We start from the raw sequence: 12894 nt of genomic DNA, 5'->3' as shown, positions 1-12894 counted from the left end.
ACCTGTGCAGATGAACACTGGAAAATAAATGGAGTTGATCCTCACTATATACGTGGCCGGTTAGCTCAGATGGTCAGAGCGTGGTGCTAATAACGCCAAGGTCATGGGTTCAAACCCCATACTGGCCATTTTTCTGTAACAGTGGCAATGCCATTTCACAAAAGCTTCTCTGAATTATGGATGTGAGGAAGATTGCTCACTTTGTGAAATATCCAGCATGGACTGAATTCTGAATGCACCTGTTTGGTGTTCTCTAACTATTATTGCCTGTGTCCTTTCCAAGTTGTGAACAATAACATGATAATTTAAAGCACAAGGGGTCTTGAACCCCTGAGATATGGAATAGAAAAGCAACTTAATACATTAAGATTTGTTTTTGTCTTAGTCAATTGTTGGAGTTTTTTTTTTCATTGTGTGTACACCACATCCAGCATTTCAGTTTTTACTTAAAGCACTATACTGTTGATATTTGTTATATATAGACCACATATAGCATTTCAGTTTTTTCTTAAGGCACTACACTGCATATATTTTTGTAAATTGAGGGACTTTCAACCACGAAGGGACTCGAACCCTCAATCTTCTGATTCGAAGTCAGACGCCTTGTCCATTAGGCCACGTGGTCTTAGTTCTCTCATCTAAGATTGAACTCATCGAGATCCAATCATGTATAAAAGCTTCTCTGAATTAAAATACTTGGCCGAAAGATTGTTCTATGAAATATCTTACTTTATTGAAGTTTTTTTTTTTAACCATGTGTATGTGTACTAAATATCCAAAAAACGCATAGTGACTCATTCACCTAATCGTACTGCACTTCTACTGTTGTTTTCCCTGTTCAAAATGATCACTGGAATAAAAAATGGAGTCTATCCTCACTCTATAAATGGCCGGTTAGCTCAGATGGTCAGAGCGTGGTGCTAATAACGCCAAGGTCATGGGTTCAAACCCCATACTGGCCATTTTTCTGTAACAGTGGCAATGCCATTTCACAAAAGCTTCTCTGAATTATGGATGTGAGGAAGATTGCTCACTTTGTGAAATATCCAGCATGGACTGAATTCTAAATGCACCTGTTTGGTGTTCTCTAACTATTATTGCCTGTGTCCTTTCCAAGTTGTGAACAATAACATGATAATTTAAAGCACAAGGGGTCTTGAACCCCTGAGATATGGAATAGAAAAGCAACTTAATACATTAAGATTTGTTTTTGTCTTAGTCAATTGTTGGAGTTTTTTTTTTCATTGTGTGTACACCACATCCAGCATTTCAGTTTTTACTTAAAGCACTATACTGTTGATATTTGTTACTGCACTTCCACTGTTGTTCAACCTGTGCAGATGAACACTGGAAAATAAATGGAGTTGATCCTCACTATATACGTGGCCGGTTAGCTCAGATGGTCAGAGCGTGGTGCTAATAACGCCAAGGTCATGGGTTCAAACCCCATACTGGCCATTTTTCTGTAACAGTGGCAATGCCATTTCACAAAAGCTTCCCTGAGTTATGGATGTCAGGAAGATTGCTCACTTGGTGAAATATCCAGCATGGACTGAATTGTGAATGCACCTGTTTGGTGTTCTCTAACTATTATTGCCTGTGTCCTTTCCAAGTTGTGAACAATAACATGATAATTTAAAGCACAAGGGGTCTTGAACCCCTGAGATATGGAATAGAAAAGCAACTTAATACATTAACATTTGTTTTTGTCTTAGTCAATTGTTGGAGTTTTTTTTTTCATTGTGTGTACACCACATCCAGCATTTCAGTTTTTACTTAAAGCTATATACTGTTGATATTTGTTACTGCACTTCCACTGTTGTTCACCCTGTGCAGATGAACACTGGAAAATAAATGGAGTTGATCCTCACTATATACGTGGCCGGTTAGCTCAGATGGTCAGAGCGTGGTGCTAATAACGCCAAGGTCATGGGTTCAAGCCCCATACTGGCCAGTTGTTTGTAACAGATGCAAAGCCATTTCACGAAAGCTTCTCTGAATAATGGATGTCAGGAAGATTGCTCACTTGGTGAAATATCCAGCATGGACTGAATTCTAACTCAACCTGTTTCTTCACTAACTATTATTGCCTGTATCCTCTCCAAGTTGTGAACAATAATATGATAGTTTAAAGCACAAGGTGTCTTGAACCCCTGAGATATGGAATAGAAAAGCACTTCATACAGTATGACTTGTTTTGGTGTTAAGGATTTGTCATTGTGTGTAGACCACATATAGCATTTCAGTTTTTTCTTAAGGCACTACACTGCATATATTTTTGTAAATTGAGGGACTTTCAACCACGAAGGGACTCGAACCCTCAATCTTCTGATTCGAAGTCAGACGCCTTGTCCATTAGGCCACGTGGTCTTAGTTCTCTCATCTAAGATTGAACTCATCGAGATCCAATCATGTATAAAAGCTTCTCTGAATTAAAATACTTGGCCGAAAGATTGTTCTATGAAATATCTTACTTTATTGAAGTTTTTTTTTTTAACCATGTGTATGTGTACTAAATATCCAAAAAACGCATAGTGACTCATTCACCTAATCGTACTGCACTTCTACTGTTGTTTTCCCTGGGGTTCAAGCCCCATACTGGCCATTTTATTTGTAACAGATGCAATGCCATTTCACGAAAGCTTCTCTGAATTATGGATGTCAGGAAGATTGCTCACTTGATGGAATTTCCAGCATGGACTGAATTCTAACTGCACCTGTTTGATTGTTCACTAACTATTATTGCCTGTGTCATTTCCAAGTTGTGAACAATAATATGATAGTTTAAAGCACAAGGGGTCTTGAACCCCTGAGATATGGAATAGAAATGCAACTTAATACATTAAGTTTTGGTCTAAGTCAATGGTTGGAGATTTTTTTTTCATTGTGTGTACACCACATCCAGCATTTCAGTTTTTACTAAAAGCACTATACTGTTGATATTTGTAACTGCACTTCCACTGTTGTTCACCCTGTGCAAAATGAACACTGGAATAAAAAATGGAGTCTATCCTGACTCTATGAATGGCCGGTTAGCTCAGATGGTCAGAGCGTGGTGCTAATAACGCCAAGGTCATGGGTTCAAGCCCCATACTGGCCAGTTGTTTGTAACAGATGCAAAGCCATTTCACGAAAGCTTCTCTGAATTATGGATGTCAGGAAGATTGCTCACTTCCAGTGTTAATTTCGTTGACGAAATTTATAACGAAAAATATTCGTTAACGACCCTTTTCTCATGACGAAGACGTAACGAAAACGGATCTTTGAAAATAAAAACTATGACTAAATCTATTTTAACTTTCGTTGACGAGACGAGACGAGACGAAAATGTTGGTGGTTGACTAAGTCACAATAATTTTTAAAACATCATCGTATCAGGCCGTCATGAAGTATCAGTAGCGGGCGAGTGAGTCTGTGTGTCTGTGTGTGTGTGTGTGTGTGTGTGTGTGCCTGTGCGCTCCCAGATAGCGCACCGGTCCGTAGCTCCACCCCCCGCCCCGCGCACTTGCTCAGGGAGACACAGTGAAAGCAGAGCTCGTTCTCGTGGAGTAGCCGCTCAGTGACTGACTGCTTCTTAACTATGGAAACAGTGAAAACACAGAGTTTCTCTGGTCTCAGCTGCTCAGAGATCAGCGCAGCAGCTTCTTGATCACATAGTTCTCTCATGTAAGGTTGAACTCATCGAGATCCAATCATTTATAAAAGCTTCTCTGAATTAAAATACTTGGCCGAAAGATTGTTCTATGAAATATCTTCCTTTATTGAAGTTTTTTTTTTTTAACCATGTGTATGTGTACTAAATATTCAAAAAACGCATAGTGACTCATTCACCTAATTGTACTGCACTTCTACTGTTGTTTTCACTGTGCAAAATGATCACTGGAATAAAAAATGGAGTCTATCCTCACTCTGTGAGTGGCCGGTTAGCTCAGATGGTCAGAGCGTGGTGCTAATAACGCCAAGGTCATGGGTTCAAACCCCATACTGGCCATTTTTCTGTAACAGTGGCAATGCCATTTCACAAAAGCTTCTCTGAATTATGGATGTCAGGAAGATTGCTCACTTGGTGAAATATCCAGCATGGACTGAATTCTGAATGCACCTGTTTGGTGTTCTCTAACTATTATTGCCTGTGTCCTTTCCAAGTTGTGAACAATAACATGATAATTTAAAGCACAAGGGGTCTTGAACCCCTGAGATATGGAATAGAAAAGCAACTTAATACATTAAGATTTGTTTTTGTCTTAGTCAATTGTTGGAGTTTTTTTTTTCATTGTGTGTACACCACATCCAGCATTTCAGTTTTTACTTAAAGCACTATACTGTTGATATTTGTTACTGCACTTCCACTGTTGTTCACCCTGTGCAGATGAACACTGGAAAATAAATGGAGTTGATCCTCACTATATACGTGGCCGGTTAGCTCAGATGGTCAGAGCGTGGTGCTAATAACGCCAAGGTCATGGGTTCAAGCCCCATACTGGCCAGTTGTTTGTAACAGATGCAAAGCCATTTCACGAAAGCTTCTCTGAATAATGGATGTCAGGAAGATTGCTCACTTGGTGAAATATCCAGCATGGACTGAATTCTAACTCAACCTGTTTCTTCACTAACTATTATTGCCTGTATCCTCTCCAAGTTGTGAACAATAATATGATAGTTTAAAGCACAAGGTGTCTTGAACCCCTGAGATATGGAATAGAAAAGCACTTCATACAGTATGACTTGTTTTGGTGTTAAGGATTTGTCATTGTGTGTAGACCACATATAGCATTTCAGTTTTTTCTTAAGGCACTACACTGCATATATTTTTGTAAATTGAGGGACTTTCAACCACGAAGGGACTCGAACCCTCAATCTTCTGATTCGAAGTCAGACGCCTTGTCCATTAGGCCACGTGGTCTTAGTTCTCTCATCTAAGATTGAACTCATCGAGATCCAATCATGTATAAAAGCTTCTCTGAATTAAAATACTTGGCCGAAAGATTGTTCTATGAAATATCTTACTTTATTGAAGTTTTTTTTTTTAACCATGTGTATGTGTACTAAATATCCAAAAAACGCATAGTGACTCATTCACCTAATCGTACTGCACTTCTACTGTTGTTTTCCCTGTGCAAAATGATCACTGGAATAAAAAATGGAGTCTATCCTCACTCTATAAATGGCCGGTTAGCTCAGATGGTCAGAGCGTGGTGCTAATAACGCCAAGGTCATGGGTTCAAACCCCATACTGGCCATTTTTCTGTAACAGTGGCAATGCCATTTCACAAAAGCTTCTCTGAATTATGGATGTGAGGAAGATTGCTCACTTTGTGAAATATCCAGCATGGACTGAATTCTGAATGCACCTGTTTGGTGTTCTCTAACTATTATTGCCTGTGTCCTTTCCAAGTTGTGAACAATAACATGATAATTTAAAGCACAAGGGGTCTTGAACCCCTGAGATATGGAATAGAAAAGCAACTTAATACATTAAGATTTGTTTTTGTCTTAGTCAATTGTTGGAGTTTTTTTTTTCATTGTGTGTACACCACATCCAGCATTTCAGTTTTTACTTAAAGCACTATACTGTTGATATTTGTTACTGCACTTCCACTGTTGTTCACCCTGTGCAGATGAACACTGGAAAATAAATGGAGTTGATCCTCACTATATACGTGGCCGGTTAGCTCAGATGGTCAGAGCGTGGTGCTAATAACGCCAAGGTCATGGGTTCAAGCCCCATACTGGCCAGTTGTTTGTAACAGATGCAAAGCCATTTCACGAAAGCTTCTCTAAATAATGGATGTCAGGAAGATTGCTCACTTGGTGAAATATCCAGCATGGACTGAATTCTAACTGCACCTGTTTCTTCACTAACTATTATTGCCTGTATCCTCTCCAAGTTGTGAACAACAATAATATGATAGGTTAAAGCAAAAGGTGTCTTGAACCCCTGAGATATGGAATAGAAAAGCACTTCATACAGTATGACTTGTTTTGGTGTGAAGGATTTGTCATTGTGTGTAGACAACATATAGCATTTCAGTTTTTTCTTAAGGCACTACACTGCATATATTTTTGTAAATTGAGGGACTTTCAACCACGAAGGGACTCGAACCCTCAATCTTCTGATTCGAAGTCAGACGCCTTGTCCATTAGGCCACGTGGTCTTAGTTCTCTCATCTAAGATTGAACTCATCGAGATCCAATCATGTATAAAAGCCTCTCTGAATTAAAATACTTGGCCGAAAGATTGTTCTATGAAATATCTTACTTTATTGAAGTTTTTTTTTTTAACCATGTGTATGTGTACTAAATATCCAAAAAACGCATAGTGACTCATTCACCTAATCGTACTGTACTTCTACTGTTGTTTTCCCTGTGCAAAATGATCACTGGAATAAAAAATGGAGTCTATCCTCACTCTATAAATGGCCGGTTAGCTCAGATGGTCAGAGCGTGGTGCTAATAACGCCAAGGTCATGGGTTCAAACCCCATACTGGCCATTTTTCTGTAACAGTGGCAATGCCATTTCACAAAAGCTTCTCTGAATTATGGATGTCAGGAAGATTGCTCACTTTGTGAAATATCCAGCATGGACTGAATTCTAAATGCACCTGTTTGGTGTTCTCTAACTATTATTGCCTGTGTCCTTTCCAAGTTGTGAACAATAACATGATAATTTAAAGCACAAGGGGTCTTGAACCCCTGAGATATGGAATAGAAAAGCAACTTAATACATTAAGATTTGTTTTTGTCTTAGTCAATTGTTGGAGTTTTTTTTTTCATTGTGTGTACACCACATCCAGCATTTCAGTTTTTACTTAAAGCACTATACTGTTGATATTTGTTACTGCACTTCCACTGTTGTTCAACCTGTGCAGATGAACACTGGAAAATAAATGGAGTTGATCCTCACTATATACGTGGCCGGTTAGCTCAGATGGTCAGAGCGTGGTGCTAATAACGCCAAGGTCATGGGTTCAAACCCCATACTGGCCATTTTTCTGTAACAGTGGCAATGCCATTTCACAAAAGCTTCCCTGAATTATGGATGTCGGGAAGATTGCTCACTTGGTGAAATATCCAGCATGGACTGAATTCTGAATGCACCTGTTTGGTGTTCTCTAACTATTATTGCCTGTGTCCTTTCCAAGTTGTGAACAATAACATGATAATTTAAAGCACAAGGGGTCTTGAACCCCTGAGATATGGAATAGAAAAGCACTTCATACAGTATGACTTGTTTTGGTGTGAAGGATTTGTCATTGTGTGTAGACCACATATAGCATTTCAGTTTTTTCTTAAGGCACTACACTGCATATATTTTTGTAAATTGAGGGACTTTCAACCACGAAGGGACTCGAACCCTCAATCTTCTGATTCGAAGTCAGACGCCTTTTCCATTAGGCCACGTGGTCTTAGTTCTCTCATCTAAGATTGAACTCATCGAGATCCAATCATGTATAAAAGCTTCTCTGAATTAAAATACTTGGCCGAAAGATTGTTCTATGAAATATCTTACTTTATTGAAGTTTTTTTTTTTAACCATGTGTATGTGTACTAAATATCCAAAAAACGCATAGTGACTCATTCACCTAATCGTACTGTACTTCTACTGTTGTTTTCCCTGTGCAAAATGATCACTGGAATAAAAAATGGAGTCTATCCTCACTCTATAAATGGCCGGTTAGCTCAGATGGTCAGAGCGTGGTGCTAATAACGCCAAGGTCATGGGTTCAAACCCCATACTGGCCATTTTTCTGTAACAGTGGCAATGCCATTTCACTAAAGCTTCTCTGAATTATGGATGTCAGGAAGATTGCTCACTTTGTGAAATATCCAGCATGGACTGAATTCTAAATGCACCTGTTTGGTGTTCTCTAACTATTATTGCCTGTGTCCTTTCCAAGTTGTGAACAATAACATGATAATTTAAAGCACAAGGGGTCTTGAACCCCTGAGATATGGAATAGAAAAGCAACTTAATACATTAAGATTTGTTTTTGTCTTAGTCAATTGTTGGAGTTTTTTTTTTCATTGTGTGTACACCACATCCAGCATTTCAGTTTTTACTTAAAGCACTATACTGTTGATATTTGTTACTGCACTTCCACTGTTGTTCAACCTGTGCAGATGAACACTGGAAAATAAATGGAGTTGATCCTCACTATATACGTGGCCGGTTAGCTCAGATGGTCAGAGCGTGGTGCTAATAACGCCAAGGTCATGGGTTCAAACCCCATACTGGCCATTTTTCTGTAACAGTGGCAATGCCATTTCACAAAAGCTTCACTGAATTATGGATGTCAGGAAGATTGCTCACTTGGTGAAATATCCAGCATGGACTGAATTCTGAATGCACCTGTTTGGTGTTCTCTAACTATTATTGCCTGTGTCCTTTCCAAGTTGTGAACAATAACATGATAATTTAAAGCACAAGGGGTCTTGAACCCCTGAGATATGGAATAGAAAAGCAACTTAATACATTAAGATTTGTTTTTGTCTTAGTCAATTGTTGGAGTTTTTTTTTTCATTGTGTGTACACCACATCCAGCATTTCAGTTTTTACTTAAAGCACTATACTGTTGATATTTGTTACTGCACTTCCACTGTTGTTCACCCTGTGCAGATGAACACTGGAAAATAAATGGAGTTGATCCTCAATATATACGTGGCCGGTTAGCTCAGATGGTCAGAGCGTGGTGCTAATAACGCCAAGGTCATGGGTTCAAGCCCCATACTGGCCAGTTGTTTGTAACAGATGCAAAGCCATTTCACGAAAGCTTCTCTAAATAATGGATGTCAGGAAGATTGCTCACTTGGTGAAATATCCAGCATGGACTGAATTCTAACTGCACCTGTTTCTTCACTAACTATTATTGCCTGTATCCTCTCCAAGTTGTGAACAACAATAATATGATAGTTTAAAGCAAAAGGTGTCTTGAACCCCTGAGATATGGAATAGAAAAGCACTTCATACAGTATGACTTGTTTTGGTGTGAAGGATTTGTCATTGTGTGTAGACCACATATAGCATTTCAGTTTTTTCTTAAGGCACTACACTGCATATATTTTTGTAAATTGAGGGACTTTCAACCACAAAGGGACTCGAACCCTCAATCTTCTGATTCGAAGTCAGACGCCTTGTCCATTAGGCCACGTGGTCTTAGTTCTCTCATCTAAGATTGAACTCATCGAGATCCAATCATGTATAAAAGCTTCTCTGAATTAAAATACTTGGCCGAAAGATTGTTCTATGAAATATCTTACTTTATTGAAGTTTTTTTTTTTAACCATGTGTATGTGTACTAAATATCCAAAAAACGCATAGTGACTCATTCACCTAATCGTACTGTACTTCGACTGTTGTTTTCCCTGTGCAAAATGATCACTGGAATAAAAAATGGAGTCTATCCTCACTCTATAAATGGCCAGTTAGCTCAGATGGTCAGAGCGTGGTGCTAATAACGCCAAGGTCATGGGTTCAAACCCCATACTGGCCATTTTTCTGTAACAGTGGCAATGCCATTTCACAAAAGCTTCTCTGAATTATGGATGTCAGGAAGATTGCTCACTTTGTGAAATATCCAGCATGGACTGAATTCTAAATGCACCTGTTTGGTGTTCTCTAACTATTATTGCCTGTGTCCTTTCCAAGTTGTGAACAATAACATGATAATTTAAAGCACAAGGGGTCTTGAACCCCTGAGATATGGAATAGAAAAGCAACTTAATACATTAAGATTTGTTTTTGTCTTAGTCAATTGTTGGAGTTTTTTTTTTCATTGTGTGTACACCACATCCAGCATTTCAGTTTTTACTTAAAGCACTATACTGTTGATATTTGTTACTGCACTTCCACTGTTGTTCAACCTGTGCAGATGAACACTGGAAAATAAATGGAGTTGATCCTCACTATATACGTGGCCGGTTAGCTCAGATGGTCATAGCGTGGTGCTAATAACGCCAAGGTCATGGGTTCAAACCCCATACTGGCCATTTTTCTGTAACAGTGGCAATGCCATTTCACAAAAGCTTCCCTGAATTATGGATGTCAGGAAGATTGCTCACTTGGTGAAATATCCAGCATGGACTGAATTCTGAATGCACCTGTTTGGTGTTCTCTAACTATTATTGCCTGTGTCCTTTCCAAGTTGTGAACAATAACATGATAATTTAAAGCACAAGGGGTCTTGAACCCCTGAGATATGGAATAGAAAAGCAACTTAATACATTAAGATTTGTTTTTGTCTTAGTCAATTGTTGGAGTTTTTTTTTTCATTGTGTGTACACCACATCCAGCATTTCAGTTTTTACTTAAAGCTATATACTGTTGATATTTGTTACTGCACTTCCACTGTTGTTCACCCTGTGCAGATGAACACTGGAAAATAAATGGAGTTGATCCTCACTATATACGTGGCCGGTTAGCTCAGATGGTCAGAGCGTGGTGCTAATAACGCCAAGGTCATGGGTTCAAGCCCCATACTGGCCAGTTGTTTGTAACAGATGCAAAGCCATTTCACGAAAGCTTCTCTGAATAATGGATGTCAGGAAGATTGCTCACTTGGTGAAATATCCAGCATGGACTGAATTCTAACTCAACCTGTTTCTTCACTAACTATTATTGCCTGTATCCTCTCCAAGTTGTGAACAATAATATGATAGTTTAAAGCACAAGGTGTCTTGAACCCCTGAGATATGGAATAGAAAAGCACTTCATACAGTATGACTTGTTTTGGTGTTAAGGATTTGTCATTGTGTGTAGACCACATATAGCATTTCAGTTTTTTCTTAAGGCACTACACTGCATATATTTTTGTAAATTGAGGGACTTTCAACCACGAAGGGACTCGAACCCTCAATCTTCTGATTCGAAGTCAGACGCCTTGTCCATTAGGCCACGTGGTCTTAGTTCTCTCATCTAAGATTGAACTCATCGAGATCCAATCATGTATAAAAGCTTCTCTGAATTAAAATACTTGGCCGAAAGATTGTTCTATGAAATATCTTACTTTATTGAAGTTTTTTTTTTTAACCATGTGTATGTGTACTAAATATCCAAAAAACGCATAGTGACTCATTCACCTAATCGTACTGCACTTCTACTGTTGTTTTCCCTGTGCAAAATGATCACTGGAATAAAAAATGGAGTCTATCCACACTCTATAAATGGCCGGTTAGCTCAGATGGTCAGAGCGTGGTGCTAATAACGCCAAGGTCATGGGTTCAAACCCCATACTGGCCATTTTTCTGTAACAGTGGCAATGCCATTTCACAAAAGCTTCTCTGAATTATGGATGTCAGGAAGATTGCTCACTTTGTGAAATATCCAGCATGGACTGAATTCTAAATGCACCTGTTTGGTGTTCTCTAACTATTATTGCCTGTGTCCTTTCCAAGTTGTGAACAATAACATGATAATTTAAAGCACAAGGGGTCTTGAACCCCTGAGATATGGAATAGAAAAGCAACTTAATACATTAAGATTTGTTTTTGTCTTAGTCAATTGTTGGAGTTTTTTTTTTCATTGTGTGTACACCACATCCAGCATTTCAGTTTTTACTTAAAGCACTATACTGTTGATATTTGTTACTGCACTTCCACTGTTGTTCAACCTGTGCAGATGAACACTGGAAAATAAATGGAGTTGATCCTCACTATATACGTGGCCGGTTAGCTCAGATGGTCAGAGCGTGGTGCTAATAACGCCAAGGTCATGGGTTCAAGCCCCATACTGGCCAGTTGTTTGTAACAGATGCAAAGCCATTTCACGAAAGCTTCTCTAAATAATGGATGTCAGGAAGATTGCTCACTTGGTGAAATATCCAGCATGGACTGAATTCTAACTGCACCTGTTTCTTCACTAACTATTATTGCCTGTATCCTCTCCAAGTTGTGAACAACAATAATATGATAGTTTAAAGCAAAAGGTGTCTTGAACCCCTGAGATATGGAATAGAAAAGCACTTCATACAGTATGACTTGTTTTGGTGTGAAGGATTTGTCATTGTGTGTAGACCACATATAGCATTTCAGTTTTTTCTTAAGGCACTACACTGCATATATTTTTGTAAATTGAGGGACTTTCAACCACGAAGGGACTCGAACCCTCAATCTTCTGATTCGAAGTCAGACGCCTTGTCCATTAGGCCACGTGGTCTTAGTTCTCTCATCTAAGATTGAACTCATCGAGATCCAATCATGTATAAAAGCTTCTCTGAATTAAAATACTTGGCCGAAAGATTGTTCTATGAAATATCTTACTTTATTGAAGTTTTTTTTTTTAACCATGTGTATGTGTACTAAATATCCAAAAAACGCATAGTGACTCATTCACCTAATCGTACTGTACTTCTACTGTTGTTTTCCCTGTGCAAAATGATCACTGGAATAAAAAATGGAGTCTATCCTCACTCTATAAATGGCCGGTTAGCTCAGATGGTCAGAGCGTGGTGCTAATAACGCCAAGGTCATGGGTTCAAACCCCATACTGGCCATTTTTCTGTAACAGTGGCAATGCCATTTCACAAAAGCTTCTCTGAATTATGGATGTCAGGAAGATTGCTCACTTTGTGAAATATCCAGCATGGACTGAATTCTAAATGCACCTGTTTGGTGTTCTCTAACTATTATTGCCTGTGTCCTTTCCAAGTTGTGAACAATAACATGATAATTTAAAGCACAAGGGGTCTTGAACCCCTGAGATATGGAATAGAAAAGCAACTTAATACATTAAGATTTGTTTTTGTCTTAGTCAATTGTTGGAGTTTTTTTTTTCATTGTGTGTACACCACATCCAGCATTTCAGTTTTTACTTAAAGCACTATACTGTTGATATTTGTTACTGCACTTCCACTGTTGTTCAACCTGTGCAGATGAACACTGGAAAATAAATGGAGTTG

The 12894-nt window shown here is 38.7% G+C and overlaps 28 non-coding genes across 28 annotated transcripts; 20 read left to right on the top strand and 8 right to left on the bottom strand.

The window, feature by feature from the left end:
• The first annotated feature begins 54 nt into the window (after positions 1 to 54).
• On the top strand, positions 55 to 128 carry trnai-aau (transfer RNA isoleucine (anticodon AAU)). The gene has a single exon. It is a non-coding gene; the product is annotated as a tRNA-Ile (tRNA).
• A 424-nt stretch (positions 129 to 552) lies between these two features.
• On the bottom strand, positions 553 to 625 carry trnar-ucg (transfer RNA arginine (anticodon UCG)). The gene has a single exon. It is a non-coding gene; the product is annotated as a tRNA-Arg (tRNA).
• Positions 626 to 888: 263 nt separating this feature from the next.
• trnai-aau (transfer RNA isoleucine (anticodon AAU)) lies at positions 889 to 962 on the top strand. The gene has a single exon. It is a non-coding gene; the product is annotated as a tRNA-Ile (tRNA).
• Positions 963 to 1384: 422 nt separating this feature from the next.
• Positions 1385 to 1458, top strand: trnai-aau (transfer RNA isoleucine (anticodon AAU)). Its single transcript has one exon. It is a non-coding gene; the product is annotated as a tRNA-Ile (tRNA).
• Positions 1459 to 1880: 422 nt separating this feature from the next.
• On the top strand, positions 1881 to 1954 carry trnai-aau (transfer RNA isoleucine (anticodon AAU)). The gene has a single exon. It is a non-coding gene; the product is annotated as a tRNA-Ile (tRNA).
• Positions 1955 to 2297: 343 nt separating this feature from the next.
• Positions 2298 to 2370, bottom strand: trnar-ucg (transfer RNA arginine (anticodon UCG)). Its single transcript has one exon. It is a non-coding gene; the product is annotated as a tRNA-Arg (tRNA).
• A 656-nt stretch (positions 2371 to 3026) lies between these two features.
• Positions 3027 to 3100, top strand: trnai-aau (transfer RNA isoleucine (anticodon AAU)). Its single transcript has one exon. It is a non-coding gene; the product is annotated as a tRNA-Ile (tRNA).
• An 817-nt stretch (positions 3101 to 3917) lies between these two features.
• trnai-aau (transfer RNA isoleucine (anticodon AAU)) lies at positions 3918 to 3991 on the top strand. Its single transcript has one exon. It is a non-coding gene; the product is annotated as a tRNA-Ile (tRNA).
• Positions 3992 to 4413: 422 nt separating this feature from the next.
• On the top strand, positions 4414 to 4487 carry trnai-aau (transfer RNA isoleucine (anticodon AAU)). Its single transcript has one exon. It is a non-coding gene; the product is annotated as a tRNA-Ile (tRNA).
• A 343-nt stretch (positions 4488 to 4830) lies between these two features.
• On the bottom strand, positions 4831 to 4903 carry trnar-ucg (transfer RNA arginine (anticodon UCG)). The gene has a single exon. It is a non-coding gene; the product is annotated as a tRNA-Arg (tRNA).
• A 263-nt stretch (positions 4904 to 5166) lies between these two features.
• Positions 5167 to 5240, top strand: trnai-aau (transfer RNA isoleucine (anticodon AAU)). The gene has a single exon. It is a non-coding gene; the product is annotated as a tRNA-Ile (tRNA).
• Positions 5241 to 5662: 422 nt separating this feature from the next.
• Positions 5663 to 5736, top strand: trnai-aau (transfer RNA isoleucine (anticodon AAU)). Its single transcript has one exon. It is a non-coding gene; the product is annotated as a tRNA-Ile (tRNA).
• Positions 5737 to 6082: 346 nt separating this feature from the next.
• On the bottom strand, positions 6083 to 6155 carry trnar-ucg (transfer RNA arginine (anticodon UCG)). Its single transcript has one exon. It is a non-coding gene; the product is annotated as a tRNA-Arg (tRNA).
• Positions 6156 to 6418: 263 nt separating this feature from the next.
• Positions 6419 to 6492, top strand: trnai-aau (transfer RNA isoleucine (anticodon AAU)). Its single transcript has one exon. It is a non-coding gene; the product is annotated as a tRNA-Ile (tRNA).
• Positions 6493 to 6914: 422 nt separating this feature from the next.
• On the top strand, positions 6915 to 6988 carry trnai-aau (transfer RNA isoleucine (anticodon AAU)). Its single transcript has one exon. It is a non-coding gene; the product is annotated as a tRNA-Ile (tRNA).
• A 346-nt stretch (positions 6989 to 7334) lies between these two features.
• Positions 7335 to 7407, bottom strand: trnar-ucg (transfer RNA arginine (anticodon UCG)). Its single transcript has one exon. It is a non-coding gene; the product is annotated as a tRNA-Arg (tRNA).
• A 263-nt stretch (positions 7408 to 7670) lies between these two features.
• Positions 7671 to 7744, top strand: trnai-aau (transfer RNA isoleucine (anticodon AAU)). The gene has a single exon. It is a non-coding gene; the product is annotated as a tRNA-Ile (tRNA).
• A 422-nt stretch (positions 7745 to 8166) lies between these two features.
• On the top strand, positions 8167 to 8240 carry trnai-aau (transfer RNA isoleucine (anticodon AAU)). Its single transcript has one exon. It is a non-coding gene; the product is annotated as a tRNA-Ile (tRNA).
• A 422-nt stretch (positions 8241 to 8662) lies between these two features.
• Positions 8663 to 8736, top strand: trnai-aau (transfer RNA isoleucine (anticodon AAU)). Its single transcript has one exon. It is a non-coding gene; the product is annotated as a tRNA-Ile (tRNA).
• A 346-nt stretch (positions 8737 to 9082) lies between these two features.
• On the bottom strand, positions 9083 to 9155 carry trnar-ucg (transfer RNA arginine (anticodon UCG)). The gene has a single exon. It is a non-coding gene; the product is annotated as a tRNA-Arg (tRNA).
• A 263-nt stretch (positions 9156 to 9418) lies between these two features.
• Positions 9419 to 9492, top strand: trnai-aau (transfer RNA isoleucine (anticodon AAU)). The gene has a single exon. It is a non-coding gene; the product is annotated as a tRNA-Ile (tRNA).
• A 422-nt stretch (positions 9493 to 9914) lies between these two features.
• Positions 9915 to 9988, top strand: trnai-aau (transfer RNA isoleucine (anticodon AAU)). The gene has a single exon. It is a non-coding gene; the product is annotated as a tRNA-Ile (tRNA).
• A 422-nt stretch (positions 9989 to 10410) lies between these two features.
• Positions 10411 to 10484, top strand: trnai-aau (transfer RNA isoleucine (anticodon AAU)). Its single transcript has one exon. It is a non-coding gene; the product is annotated as a tRNA-Ile (tRNA).
• A 343-nt stretch (positions 10485 to 10827) lies between these two features.
• On the bottom strand, positions 10828 to 10900 carry trnar-ucg (transfer RNA arginine (anticodon UCG)). Its single transcript has one exon. It is a non-coding gene; the product is annotated as a tRNA-Arg (tRNA).
• Positions 10901 to 11163: 263 nt separating this feature from the next.
• trnai-aau (transfer RNA isoleucine (anticodon AAU)) lies at positions 11164 to 11237 on the top strand. The gene has a single exon. It is a non-coding gene; the product is annotated as a tRNA-Ile (tRNA).
• A 422-nt stretch (positions 11238 to 11659) lies between these two features.
• On the top strand, positions 11660 to 11733 carry trnai-aau (transfer RNA isoleucine (anticodon AAU)). The gene has a single exon. It is a non-coding gene; the product is annotated as a tRNA-Ile (tRNA).
• Positions 11734 to 12079: 346 nt separating this feature from the next.
• Positions 12080 to 12152, bottom strand: trnar-ucg (transfer RNA arginine (anticodon UCG)). Its single transcript has one exon. It is a non-coding gene; the product is annotated as a tRNA-Arg (tRNA).
• Positions 12153 to 12415: 263 nt separating this feature from the next.
• Positions 12416 to 12489, top strand: trnai-aau (transfer RNA isoleucine (anticodon AAU)). Its single transcript has one exon. It is a non-coding gene; the product is annotated as a tRNA-Ile (tRNA).
• The last annotated feature ends 405 nt before the right edge of the window (positions 12490 to 12894 follow it).

The sequence above is a fragment of the Pleuronectes platessa genome, chromosome 4 (genome assembly GCF_947347685.1).
Source record: "Pleuronectes platessa chromosome 4, fPlePla1.1, whole genome shotgun sequence".
NCBI classification, from domain to species: Eukaryota; Metazoa; Chordata; class Actinopteri; order Pleuronectiformes; family Pleuronectidae; genus Pleuronectes; species Pleuronectes platessa.
The sequence above is the reverse complement of the archived record's forward strand: the minus strand, read 5'-3'. Positions and strand labels throughout refer to the sequence as shown.